This window comes from Xyrauchen texanus, chromosome 28 (genome assembly GCF_025860055.1).
Source record: "Xyrauchen texanus isolate HMW12.3.18 chromosome 28, RBS_HiC_50CHRs, whole genome shotgun sequence".
Classification (NCBI taxonomy): Eukaryota; Metazoa; Chordata; class Actinopteri; order Cypriniformes; family Catostomidae; genus Xyrauchen; species Xyrauchen texanus.
In genome coordinates, this window is record NC_068303.1 from 6,181,488 (window position 1) to 6,194,330 (window position 12,843).

Sequence of the window (12,843 nt, forward strand, 5' to 3'; positions counted from 1 at the left end):
CACTTTCAACTGCTTTTATGTTCAGAAAACTTGACATGTGTACATTTTTGTATGAACATAAAAGATTCAGCAACTAAGACATAAACTGAACAAGTTCACAGACATGTGACTAACAGAAATGGGGGGGGGGGGCACAAAACCTTATAGATCCTGAGATAAAGCCAGTGTGACAAATAGCCCCTGTCTCCCCTATTTCGTTATGAGAGGAACTGCAGTTCTAAATTGTAAATTACTATCAATATTAATAAATATTGATAGAATTTTTAAAGAAGAATTTAAAAGAAGGGAACTTCTTTGAACTGTTGAATTTCTCACATGTTTAGTTCTCTGAGCCTTCATACAATGAAACACTTTATTGTCAGGGTGTGTTACAAAGCCTAACTTTAAAATAGCAATTATGCAATTTGATTAAAAATTGTGTAACACTGTTTTAAAGAAACTCAAGTGATTAATTCTTGTTACATAAATAAGTAATCAAATCGTTCCATCAAATTAGATGCAAAGTTCATCTTTTCTCAGCACTCACTGTTTTTTTTCCAATAGTAGAATTCCCCTACCTCAATAATTACATTTAAAAACAAACTGGGGCTTCGTCTTTATTTAAAAATGAATAATTTAATATATTGTATTTGATCAAATAAAGCCATTTTGGATTCTGTGCTCAAGTACATGGCATTATAGACAATTATGCTCTGTTCTCTTTTATGTGTCAGGCTTTGAATAAAAATGGTCAAAATCACAAAACAGCCAAGAAAGTTTCGAATGTGAGATACTGTATCTGAGAAGCTAAGAACATATATTTAAGACCACAACAGGCATGTGGTTTGGGTTTGGATGGAAAAAATGACATATAGTATTACGCAACAATAGCACAATGTCCGGAGGAATATTGTGGGCACAGTCCACAATAAACTTCCTAAACTGTTTCACAATTTTTCCCTTTTTATTCTTATACATTTGTTTGGCTTGTTCCTTGGAGAGACTGGCCATTGTGTCCTGTGGGTAATGAAGGAACTTATTACTCTATGGCTGCATCCCAATTCGCATACTCATATTCTGCCAAGTATGTACTTTGCTGGTGGGATATACGACCACATAATTCAATTCTAACTTGACACCACAGACCTTTGTGCATTTTGTTTGCTTTTGCATGTAAGTGTTGTCATCTTATTGCATTACGTTTACATTTTGCATTGATGGATTTGGCATACGCATTTACTCCGAGGTAACTACAGTCCTTTCAATCTATATATATATTTTGGCTAAAATAAAGATGGTGAAAGGATGTTGAGGCTCTGACCTTTTAATTTAGTTCAATTAGGCACGGGTTGTTATAAAATGCGCTAGATATGAGCATTACATTGCAACTGTGACCATTTCTTGCTTATTGTAGGTTAAACAAATTACAATTATTTAAATTTTTCAAGTTATTTGGTACAGCTCTGGAAAAAAATTAAGACTGCAAAAATATCAGTTTCTCTGCGTTTACTATTTATAGGTACGTGTGGTGTGGATGGAGGACCACCGGATCAAGACCCTGTCATGGCCAGCCCAATCTCCAGACCTGAACCCCATTGAAAACCTCTGGAATGTTATCAAGAGGAAGAAGGATGGCCACAAGCCATCAAACAAAGCCGATCTGCTTGAATTTCTGTGCCAGGAGTGGCATAAATTCACCCAACAGCAATGTGAAAGACTGGTAGAGAGCATGCCAACACGCATGAAACCTGTGATTGAAAATCATGGTTATTCTGCCAAATAATAATTTCTGAACTCTTCCTAAGTTAAAACATTAGTATTGTGTTGTTTAAAAATGAATATTAACTTTTTTGTTGTTGTTTTTGCATTATTCGAGTTCTGAAAACACTGCACCATTTTTGTTATTTTGACGAGTTGTCATTTTCTGCAAATAAATGTTCTAAATGACAATATATATATATATCTCCCATCTGAATCTGTGTCTGGTCACAACAGTGGCTGCCAGTAAATAGTAATGATGACAGTGACTAATATATATATATATCTGTCAATCGATTACAATTTTTAATAGAATTAATTACATGGTGTCCCGATTAATTAATCGTGACTAATCGCATATACAAAAATTTGCTGAGAAAGCCCCTCATATAACAATAACTCAGTACATAATGATTATACATATTTATATCAATATATAATTATACATAGTTATCTTTAAATATAAACAAATTTAATATATATATATATGTATACATATCTCTTAGTTCGCATTTATGCTCCTTCAAGTGTTGTTCACTTTATAAACTGCATGTTGCTCACACAGCTGAAGTTTCACTTACTGTCCTCTGGAGTAAACAGGTGGTACTACAAGCTTGCATTTCTCAGGACTCTTCCTTATTATGGTCCGGGGGGGCATTGCGATTAAATGTGTATATTTTTTTAACGCATAATTTTTGGTAAAATTAATCGCACTGAATTAACGCATTAAATCGACAGCCCTAATATATATATATATATATATATATATATATATATATATATATATATATATATATGATGTATGCTTGTTAGAGCTCAGACTTATATTTCTAGTGGACCATCACATCTTAAAGATAGAGGACTCTTTAAGTTCTTCTGATGTTTATTTTGGTAGCCTTTTGTTGTGTTCGGAATCTGAAGCAACCAAACAAGGTATGGTTCTAGGACCATACCTAATTAGTTTAACTAATTAAAACTACATTTCTTTACTTTTGTCAGTGGTCACAGATAGCATTCAGCCCTGATTAGCACAAAAGACTCTAAGCTGAGCTGCAATATGCACTGAATTTAACAATTCAAGAGATGCAGGTCGTGATCCATTATGTTGTATTAATAACTGTAAGCAATTATGTCAGTTCTTTTACAGCTGATTTATTTTATATATGCAAGTACAACCTCAAATGATGTTCGTCACAGCACCAAAGATTATAATTTAAATTATTGCAGACACACATACACACAGCAGTCCAATCATGATGCAAACTCCAGCCACTCAGTTGCACTTAGGTATTAGACAGACAGACAGACAGACAGACAGAGAGATAGATAGATAGATAGATTGCACTGTTTGAAGGAGTTTGACAAGAGTTTATTGTGATTATATAAGTAACAGCACATGTTCCAGCAGGACGTAAACTGCATTATTTGACACTAATCGTTAATCATCATTCATTGGATGATTATTTCTCACTGAATTGGTCATAGTCTGATTTGGTCTCGCACAATGCTTCCCTGTTATAACATCATGTTTCTGACGGCTCAAAACAGAATTTATCCAGAGGTTCTGGTGACCATGACTAATGTGGACACCAGATGAAATGAATTTCACTACTGTCAGGTGTCCATGCCTCAGTGATCTTCTTAAAGTGGAAATTAGTCTGGTCATGTTTGCCTTGTCTGCAAAAGTGTCTTAGAAAAAAAGACTCTTAGAAATCAATCTACTGGCTGATTGGCCACTTTGATTCTTATGGCAAAAAAAAGTTTTTTTGCAGTGGTGTCAGTGAAGAACATTTATTTTTGTAAATTTCTTTTGATTTTCTGCCCAATATGGAATGCCCAATTCCCAATGCATTCTAAGTCCTCGTGGTGGCATAGTGACTCCTCAATCTGGGTGGCGGAGGAAAAATCACAGTTGCCTCCGCTTCTGAGACCGTCAATCTGTGCATTTTATCATGTGGCTTGTTGAGCATGTTACCGCGGAGATGTAACGCGTGTGCAGGCTCACGCTATTCTCCACGGCATCCACGCACAACTCACCACGTGCCCCACCGAGAGCGAGAACCACATTATAGCGACCACGATGAGGTTACCACGTGTGACTCTACCCACCCTAGCAACAGGGCTGGACTGGAGGATTGTTTTATCAATCAAAAACCTATTTATATTTCACAACTAAATAAACACAACATTAAAATACCTTTATACATAAGTGTGGCTAAAGTGTCCAAATTTGTTTTGAGGCCACTGTAAATGACTTCATGTACTATATAAGCTAATTTCTATATTTTTACAATCTTTCAGTTTATTATGAAAGTTGCAATTGTAGAGGAGTTTGGTTAATGTGCTGATTAGGTGATTGTGCTCGCCCAAGGGTGTCAATCAAAACACATCACAGGATTCAGAATCTTCTCATCTTTACTTGGTATTAGTGTGTATATGTATGTGTGTGTGTGGTATTTTATCATGAACGCACACACAGAAGATAAACAATGAAGGTTTCGATACAGGAAGATATGATGCGCGTTCTTCTCTTAACTCCACTTGCTAACTGTTCGGGAAGTTTCTAACTCGCCACCTAACGTCATCTCAGTGTCCCCAATAAGTTTGTCGCTGATTGGTTGGATCTCCTTAACATCGCCGCCCACAAATATGCAGGGCATATTTGTTCCTGCACCTAAGTTTCTAAATGTCAGTAATCTCTGGTAAAAGGATGAGACGGGCGACAGGCCGCATATATAACCTCCCTTTAACATTGATTTCTACAGACCTTACATGTCCATCAGCCCCAGGGAATGTCCTGACTACTCTCCCAATTAACCAGAGGGCACGGGGTAGCTGAGGGTCAACCAACATTACAACAGATCCGACTGTAAGGGGTTTAGTGTCTGAATGCCATTTCTGACGTAACTGGAGGTTAGGCAAGTAGTTTCTCATAAAGCTTGACCAGAAATGATCAGTAAGGACTTGGCTCTGTCTCCATCTACGCCGTCCTATGAGCTCAGTAGCGGGGTACATCACTTGAGGTAGAGAGCTGTCTGGCCGCCCCATGAGCAGGAGATTTGTGGTGACTGGATCCAGGTCAGCTACATTGGAGGAGACATATCCTAGGGGCTTGCTATTGAGAATTCCCTCTATCTCAATAAGCACAGTTTGAAGCACTTCCTCTGTCACTGTTTGTGAACCTACTACTGTACGGAGGGCATTTTTGAGGGATCGGATTTCTCTCTCCCAGATGCCACCAAAGTGGGGAGCACTAGGAGGGTTGAAGAGGAAGGTGCTTTTTTGTTTGGCAAGATAGTGTTGAAGCTCTGGGCTACAGTTTGTTAAAGCTTCTCTTAATTCTCTCTCTCCACCGTGGAAATTGGTGCCGTGGTCAGAAAGCAGTTCAGATGGGGTGCCTCGACGTGCAATAAATCTCCTCATAGACATAAGGAAAGAATCTGTGTCTACAGATGTGAGGAGCTCAATATGTACACATCGAGTAGTCAAACACTTGAATATTATACCCCATCTTTTTTCACAGCGTCGTCCTACTTTTATTTGGAAGGGACCAAAACAGTCCATCCCAGTGCTATAGAAAGGAGGTTTGTAAAGTCTTAGATGGGCTGGGGGTAGATCAGCCATTTTAGGGACCTCAGCTTTGGCCTTCCACTTACGACATTCTATGCAGTTGTGCTGGAATTTGCGAATTGCCTCACGACCTCTTAGTATCCACACATTTCTCCTCATTTCGGCAAATACCCGTTCCGTTCCTGGGTGACAGAGCTTACTGTCATAGTCCTGTATGAGCAGTTTGGTTGCTGGATGGTGAGGATCCAGAATTATTGGGTGAATTGTCTGGAGTTCTAGACCTTCAGCATGACGTAGATGTCCTCCAACCCGTATAAGCTGACTGGCTTCATCAAACTCTGGTGATAAAGTGAGTAAACGGCTCGTAGTGGATACAGGCTTACTGGCTTTCAAGCGTTCATATTCCTCTGAGAAACTGTCACGTTGGATATTCTGGAAGATGAGGCATTCTGCCTTCACATAGACTTTAGCCATAGCTGGACTGGATTGGTTTGGGTCACTTTGACTGAGCTTGACTGTGGCTTCAACAAGGTCCTTCCAGGTACTGTACTCGCTGGGGTTCAAGGGGTTTGATACTCTGGTGACACCATGAAAATACACTCTTTTTCTTTTCCATTTCATCCTCAGGAGGTTGAAGGACTGGCATAGCTGGCCACTCTGATTCAGCCTGTAGTAAGAATGGTGGGCCTTGACTCCATCTGTTTGGTGACGCAAGTTCTTTTAGGCTGCGACCCCTTGTGAGGTCATCTGCAGGGTTTCGGAGAGAATCTATGTATCGCCATTCATGTTGATCAGCAAGGGCTTGTATTTCTGAAATCCTAGTCCCTACGAAGACTTTAAAGCTACAGGACTCTGATTTCAACCAGGAAAGGACTGTAGTGGAGTCAGACCACAAGACCACTTGGCTTATTTCGATTGTAAGTTCGGTTTCTAGTAGCTTTGCCATTTGAGCACCAATAAGTGCTGCACACAGCTCTAGTCTAGGGATAGTTTGTGGCTCAGTGGTTGAGGCTCAGGGTTACTGACCAGAAGGTTGGGGGTTCAAGCCCCAGCACCACCAAGATGCCACTGTTGGGCCCTTGAGCAAGCACTTAACTCCAGGTTGCTCCGGGGGATTGTCCCTGTAATAAGTGCACTGTAAGTCGCTTTGGATAAAAGCGTCTGCCAAATGCATAAATGTAATGTAAATGTAACTTTGGATCTGGCAATCAGGAATGCAAGCTGAATCTGGCCTTCTTTGTCCTCAGTTCTCAGGTATGACACAGAGCCGTATGCCTGTTCTGAGGCATCACAGAAGATATGAATTTGTCATGTCACATTGAAATGGTCCATATCTGCTGAGACATAGCACCGTGGAAGGGTAACTTCAGAAAGGCAGGGAAGCTCGTTCTTCCACCTGTTCCAGGCTTTCAATAGGTCTGTTGGCAACATGGGGTCATCCCAATCTCTTTGTTTGTTCCACAGCTGTTGAATCAGGATTTTTGCACGGGTGGTGAAAGGGAGAATGAATCCCAGAGGATCATACTGGCTTGCTGTCACTTTATAAATGTGGCGCATAGTAGGTGTGGTTTCTGGCAATGGGCGGTGTTCATATCCAAGGATGTCTGAGTCATAGTTCCATCTCAATCCAAGAGTGGATTCTTGTGGTTCAACTTTGTCATGTAACAGCCAAAGCTCAATACTGTCTGAACGAGCCTCTTTAGGTAGGTGATCAATGACGTTTGGCATGCTGGCAGCCCATTGACGGATCTCAAAGCCACCACTGGCAAGAAGTTCTCGTAACCCATCCACTAATTGCTTGGCCTCATCTGGGAACATTACGCTCTTTAGGCAGTTGTCTACGTAAAAGTTCCTTTCAACTACTGATCTGAGGGTGTCATTTGGCTTGGTATTATCTAAAGCATGACACTGTAAGGCATAGATGGCACAGCAAGGGCTGCAGGTTGTGCCAAAGGGAAGCACTTGCCACTCATAAATGCTGGGGGGGATATTTGTTTCAAGGTCACGCCAGACAAAGCGGAGTAGATTTCCGTCTTCAGGCAGTAAGCGGACCTGATGAAACATACCCTTTATGTCTCCACTCACTGCGACAGTATGCTCCCTGAAACGCAACAGAACTCCCAAAAGGGAAGGGCCTAGTGCAGGTCCGGCAAGGAGGTAGTTGTTGAGGTTATGCCCCTTGTATTCAAAGGAGCAGTTGAACACCACTCTGTTTTTGCCGTTATGGTGAACCATGTGATGGGGAATAAACCATGATTCCTCCTCAGTAGTAACAGAGTCTGTTTTAAGTTTGACCACATAATTGCTTTCCTCCAGCCTTTTGATCTCTTCTTTGTATGCAGATGCCTTTACAGGGTCTTTAGTTAGCCGTCGCTCTGTGTTTCTCAGGTTGGGCATGACAGAGTCTTTGGAGGCATTGAGCTGAGGCATGTTAGCTTTGCGCAACAGGGGGGTGGCATAGCGCATCACTCCATCTATCATCACTCTAGTGGTTTTAACTTGTAGCAAGTCCATTGCTTTCTGATCTTGTTTGGATCGTGTGACCAGTCTTTCATTTTTGTGGGGAATGATATCTCCTTGCCAAAGCTTCTCAACATTCCGGAAAAGTTCTTCCATTTGAGGTGTGACGGAGAGGTGCAGGCATTGCTGAGGATGAAACTGCTGCTGTAGAAGGTTGGTCCTTGTAACACCCAACCCAGTCTAGTTCTAATTGCCGCTGGACCTCCAGGTGGGCCAAGTCGAACCCGGCTCAATAGGGGTAATCAGATGGGGATGATCTGCACCTATTAGAAGGAGGGGATGTGCTTTGGGAATGGGCAGCAATGGGATGCCTTTTAGGTGCCAGTATTTCTGCTGGAGCATTTTAGTGGGGTAAGAGTGTTCGGCCAAACTTAAGTGCTCAGAGGTAAATTCGTTCTGGATTTGGTAGCTCTTTCCTGGCTGTGCTATTGAATGTACACTAAAGGAAACGGAGGCCCCATGAAGTTTCTTGACATCTTGTCGAATTGTTCTTAATGCAAGGTCCTCAGTCTGTCCATTAAGCCCTAGTTTCTGAGCTGCAGCTGGAAGTAGCATGGTTCTTTCTGATCCGTCGTCAAGTACTGCATAGGTATTTAGGGTTTGATTCTTGTGTTGTAATACAACAGGAACAACTTTCAGCAGAACATGTTTGGAACTTTCAGGCCTGTCCAGGTACAGGGACTCATTTGTGGACCTCACTAGGCAGGTACCCTCTGTCTGAGACCGGTCGTTAACTTCGTGAAGGATTTGAAGGTGTTTCCCATTGCACAGGCGGCAGGGCTTTCTCAGGGTGCAATTTTTTGCTAAATGTGACCGTCCACATTTCCAGCAATGGTTGTTGTCTTTGATCCATTTTATCATCTCTTCTCTGCTGAATTTCTGGAAGGTAGGACACTGGCTAAGAAAATGCTCTGTACTGTCACAGTATGGGCACAACACTCTGCTTTGCTCAGATCTCTGTGCTGTCTTGGTTGGTTTGAAGGATGACAGTACCTGTGTAGCTGTGTCAGGGTTTTGATCAGCTCCATGAAGAACAGTGGCGAATCTGGACTTAACTACAGGGCCTGATCTTGGCTGAACCGTTTTCCGTCTTTGCTCCTTTCTTGAATTTAAATCATCACAGTCTTGGCACCAGGATTCAAACCTGAGCCACTCAGCCAGGTCCAGTAGAGTGTAGACAACACCAGATTGATAAGGCATGTGTCGTCTGAATGATGCACATAAATCTGGAGGGAGTTTAGTGAGCAGACGGACTACATGTGATCCACACTGTAACTCGACATTACCTTCAGGACCCAATGTCCTCAGGAGACCCACAAGAGCTTGGATTTGAAGGGCAAACCTATCAAAACTGGACAAATCTCCAGGCTAAACATCAGGAGCATCCATGACTGCTGCTATTTTTGTTAGGGCCAACTGGTGAGGTCTTCCAAATCTGTCAGTAAGTGCAGTCATAGTGTCTGTGTATGGCCAAGGGGAATTGAGGAATGAGTCAGCAATTAGGCGTGCTTCTTCAAACTTCAGGTGATCTAGAAGGACTTGATATTTAAAGAGCTCCGTTGCATCATTAGGAAGTAGATTGTCAAGGGCTAACTTTAAACGAGCGAACTCGCTTGGGTCTCGATGTGTGAAACATGGAATTGTCGGTTGTGGGCCCCTGTAGAATGTCTCTGGACAAACAGTGCTATGAGGCCGCCCCGTGGGAGAAGAATATGGCAGATTATGAGCAGTGGCAGGCTGTGGGCTTGATTTGTAGGTGTAAATGTCAGCACCTGGCTTAAAAGAACTCTCTCTGGGTTGTACTTGAACTCTGCGTGGTGTAGGTTGTGGAGTGCGGGGCGCTGGACTTGGTGCTGCTATCTGAGGTGGCCTATATATGTTTCTGGGTAATGGCACTGGAGTCTGGTTTGTATGCTGTAATTGTGGAGTTAGTGAAACTGATTGCTGTTGTATAATTAGATCTTGCATACCTTTGTGAAGATTTTGTAACTGCAGAATTTCCTCTTTAAGGACCAGCTGAGCTTCACGCAGTTGCCTGTTCTCTTGTTTTAAGTCTTGAACCTCCAACCTGTGTCTAACATCTGTGGGAGAAGCCTCATCCTCTTCTTCATCACTTTCATAGTGTGGGGTGGTTGGCCACCGTCTGTCAGGTTGTCTGCCAGCAATCATTCTGGAATATGGAGTAATTGTGGCTCCTGCTGCTGCTCCAGTGCTGTAATCATGTGAACTTAAAAGTGGAGAGTCAGGAGGTAATACCTCGGACTGCACAGGTGAACGCTGCATTGGATATTGGACTTCATAGTCTCTGAGATGAACTGGAGGCTGGGTTGTACATCGTGGGCGCACACTCTGGTGGAAAGGCTGCTCTGACATCCTGTCTCCGTGGTAAGCACACATCCGGCTCGAAGGACCACAATGTAGAGGAGTTTGGTTAATGTGCTGATTAGGTGATTGTGCTCGCCCCAGGGTGTCAATCAAAACACATCACAGGATTCAGAATCTTCTCATCTTTACTTGGTATTAGTGTGTATATGTATGTGTGTGTGGTATTTTATCATGAACGCACACACAGAAGATAAACAATGAAGGTTAAGATACAGGAAGATATGATGCGCGTTCTTCTCTTAACTCCACTTGCTAACTGTTCAGGAAGTTTCTAACTCGCCACCTAACGTCATCTCAGCGTCCCCAATAAGTTCGTTGCTGATTGGTTGGATCTCCTTAACAGCAATGCTGATGTAAATGTAAATGTCACAAGGTGACATTTACATTTACATTTATGCATTTGGCAGATGCTTTTATCCAAAGCGACTTACAGTGCACTTATTACAGGGACAATCCCCCCGGAGCAACCTGGAGTTAAGGGCCTTGCTCAAGGGCCCAACAGTGGCATCTTGGTGGTGCTGGGGCTTGAACCCCTGATCTTCTGGTCAGTAACCCTGAGCCTCAACCACTGAGCCACCACTGCCCCCACAATCAAGAGAACTAAAATGTTTTAAGCCAATCAGCGGATTCATTTTTAATCATCTTTCTCATTTTCTGTCCTGTTCAAGTAGTTTTGTAGGATCTCTCAACACATCACATCAGCCCACAAACACGCATATGTTTAAACATTTCTGAGTCTTCATCATGTTGCCAATCATGTTGCCGTGGACACTACCACCGCAAAGGACACTCAGAAGTCCTCCTTTGCATATCATTATTTTGTTTTGCCTAATAACACCTTCACACAGCTCATTTAATAATTGTTTCAGTCATCAATATTTTGAATTATTCATATAGCTGATCTCTGAATTAATTTGTGCAAACACAGTTCAGGTTAGCAGGATTTACATCTTATTTGGTGTTTTGTTTGTGTGCATTGCAGTATATAAATATAATAAAAAAATAAAAAATAAAATAAAGAATTTTAATATGAACTCAGCATGGATATTTAATTGTATAATAGTTGTAGGGCTCTATTTTCATGTGCGCACAAAGCGCAGTGCTACGTGTTATGACCGGGCGCTACGTCTTAGCCAATTTCATTGGCAGAACAAAGAGCAAGTGGGTGTCAGGGATCTGTGGTTGTATGCGCACAAACTGTGTGTTTATTGTATGTTAATCAGAATCAGAATGAGCTTTATTGCCAAGTGTTCTCACGTCCACAAGGAATTTTGTTTTGGTAATAGGAGAAACAAGTGCACATTTGCATTTTATGTTCATGCATTTGGCAGACGCTTTTATCCAAAGCGACTTACAGTGCACTTATTACAGGGACAATCCCCCCGGAGCAACCTGGAGTTAAGTGCCTTGCTCAAGGACACAATGGTGGTGGCTGTGGGGATCAAACCAGCAACCTTCTGATTAACAGTTATGTGCTTTAGTCCACTACGCCACCACCACTCCAGCACACAGAACATTACAGTGAGACACAGAATATAAAACAAGATCGATATAAAACGAAGACACAGGAAATTGTACCCAAGACAAAAAATGACCAAAACGGCATTTACAAGACGCTAATCACCTACCTCCGCCCCTGTCCCTAGCAACAATTTTTTTGTTTTTTTACCTGTAAGGAATGACTTTCAATTGTTTCAATTTCACCCATTAACTTTAATACAAGTGCTCAATCTCAGGCTTAATAGTCTCTACTATTGCATAATCATGAATATGAATCTAAAATATTAATATTACTTTTCACAGACAAGGTTAAGTAAAGCAAGTGATTTTTATCACAAACATTTTGTGGCTATACACAAACAGTGAATCAGTGAAACAGTGTGTATTTAACTGCTTGTAATGGTTTAACGTGCTTACTATACACAATATTTGCGTTAAAAACTCAGTGTTGGTCTGGACCGGCCTCTCAAACAAAGAAAGTTTTACACTTTCAGGTGAAATCAGTCTGCAAATAGCATACTTATAGTTGACTGTATAGAGAAAAAAATTACACACATCAGCTTTACAGTAAGAGCCCTGAAAAAATCCATATATCACATAATAACATATTTGCTCTAAGGGAGAAAGGTTGGTAGAAGTGTTTGGAGACTATCGATATTACTGCAATTCTGTTTGGTGACTCTAGCGGTGCAGAAATAACACACTTTAAAAGAGAATCTTTCAGCCCCTGTCAGGTGCCTTCTTATCATTCATACTGTCTTTCTGAAGGACACCTGTTTAAATCTTCTTTGAACTTTGATCTGTAGAAATATGTAGATCTCTTGTGAATATTAGCTCATCAAGGAGGGCCAAGAAGGAGAGCTGTGTGAAACGAGCCTTGGCTCAAGATATGAGTGAAAGACTATGTTACAGTATAGGAGAAAAGTAGGTGAAGCCTTTAAAGGAATCTTCTCTGTCAAGCTCAATCAACAGCATTTGTGGAATAATGTTGATTGCCACAAACAATGGTTTCCATTCATCCAATATTATTATGAACTTCCATGAACTGCAGTGAACAACTGAATATTTAAAAAATATTTTTCGTTGTTAGTTCATGACCCTAACCCTAATGCTTTGTAATGCTGGAAGAGT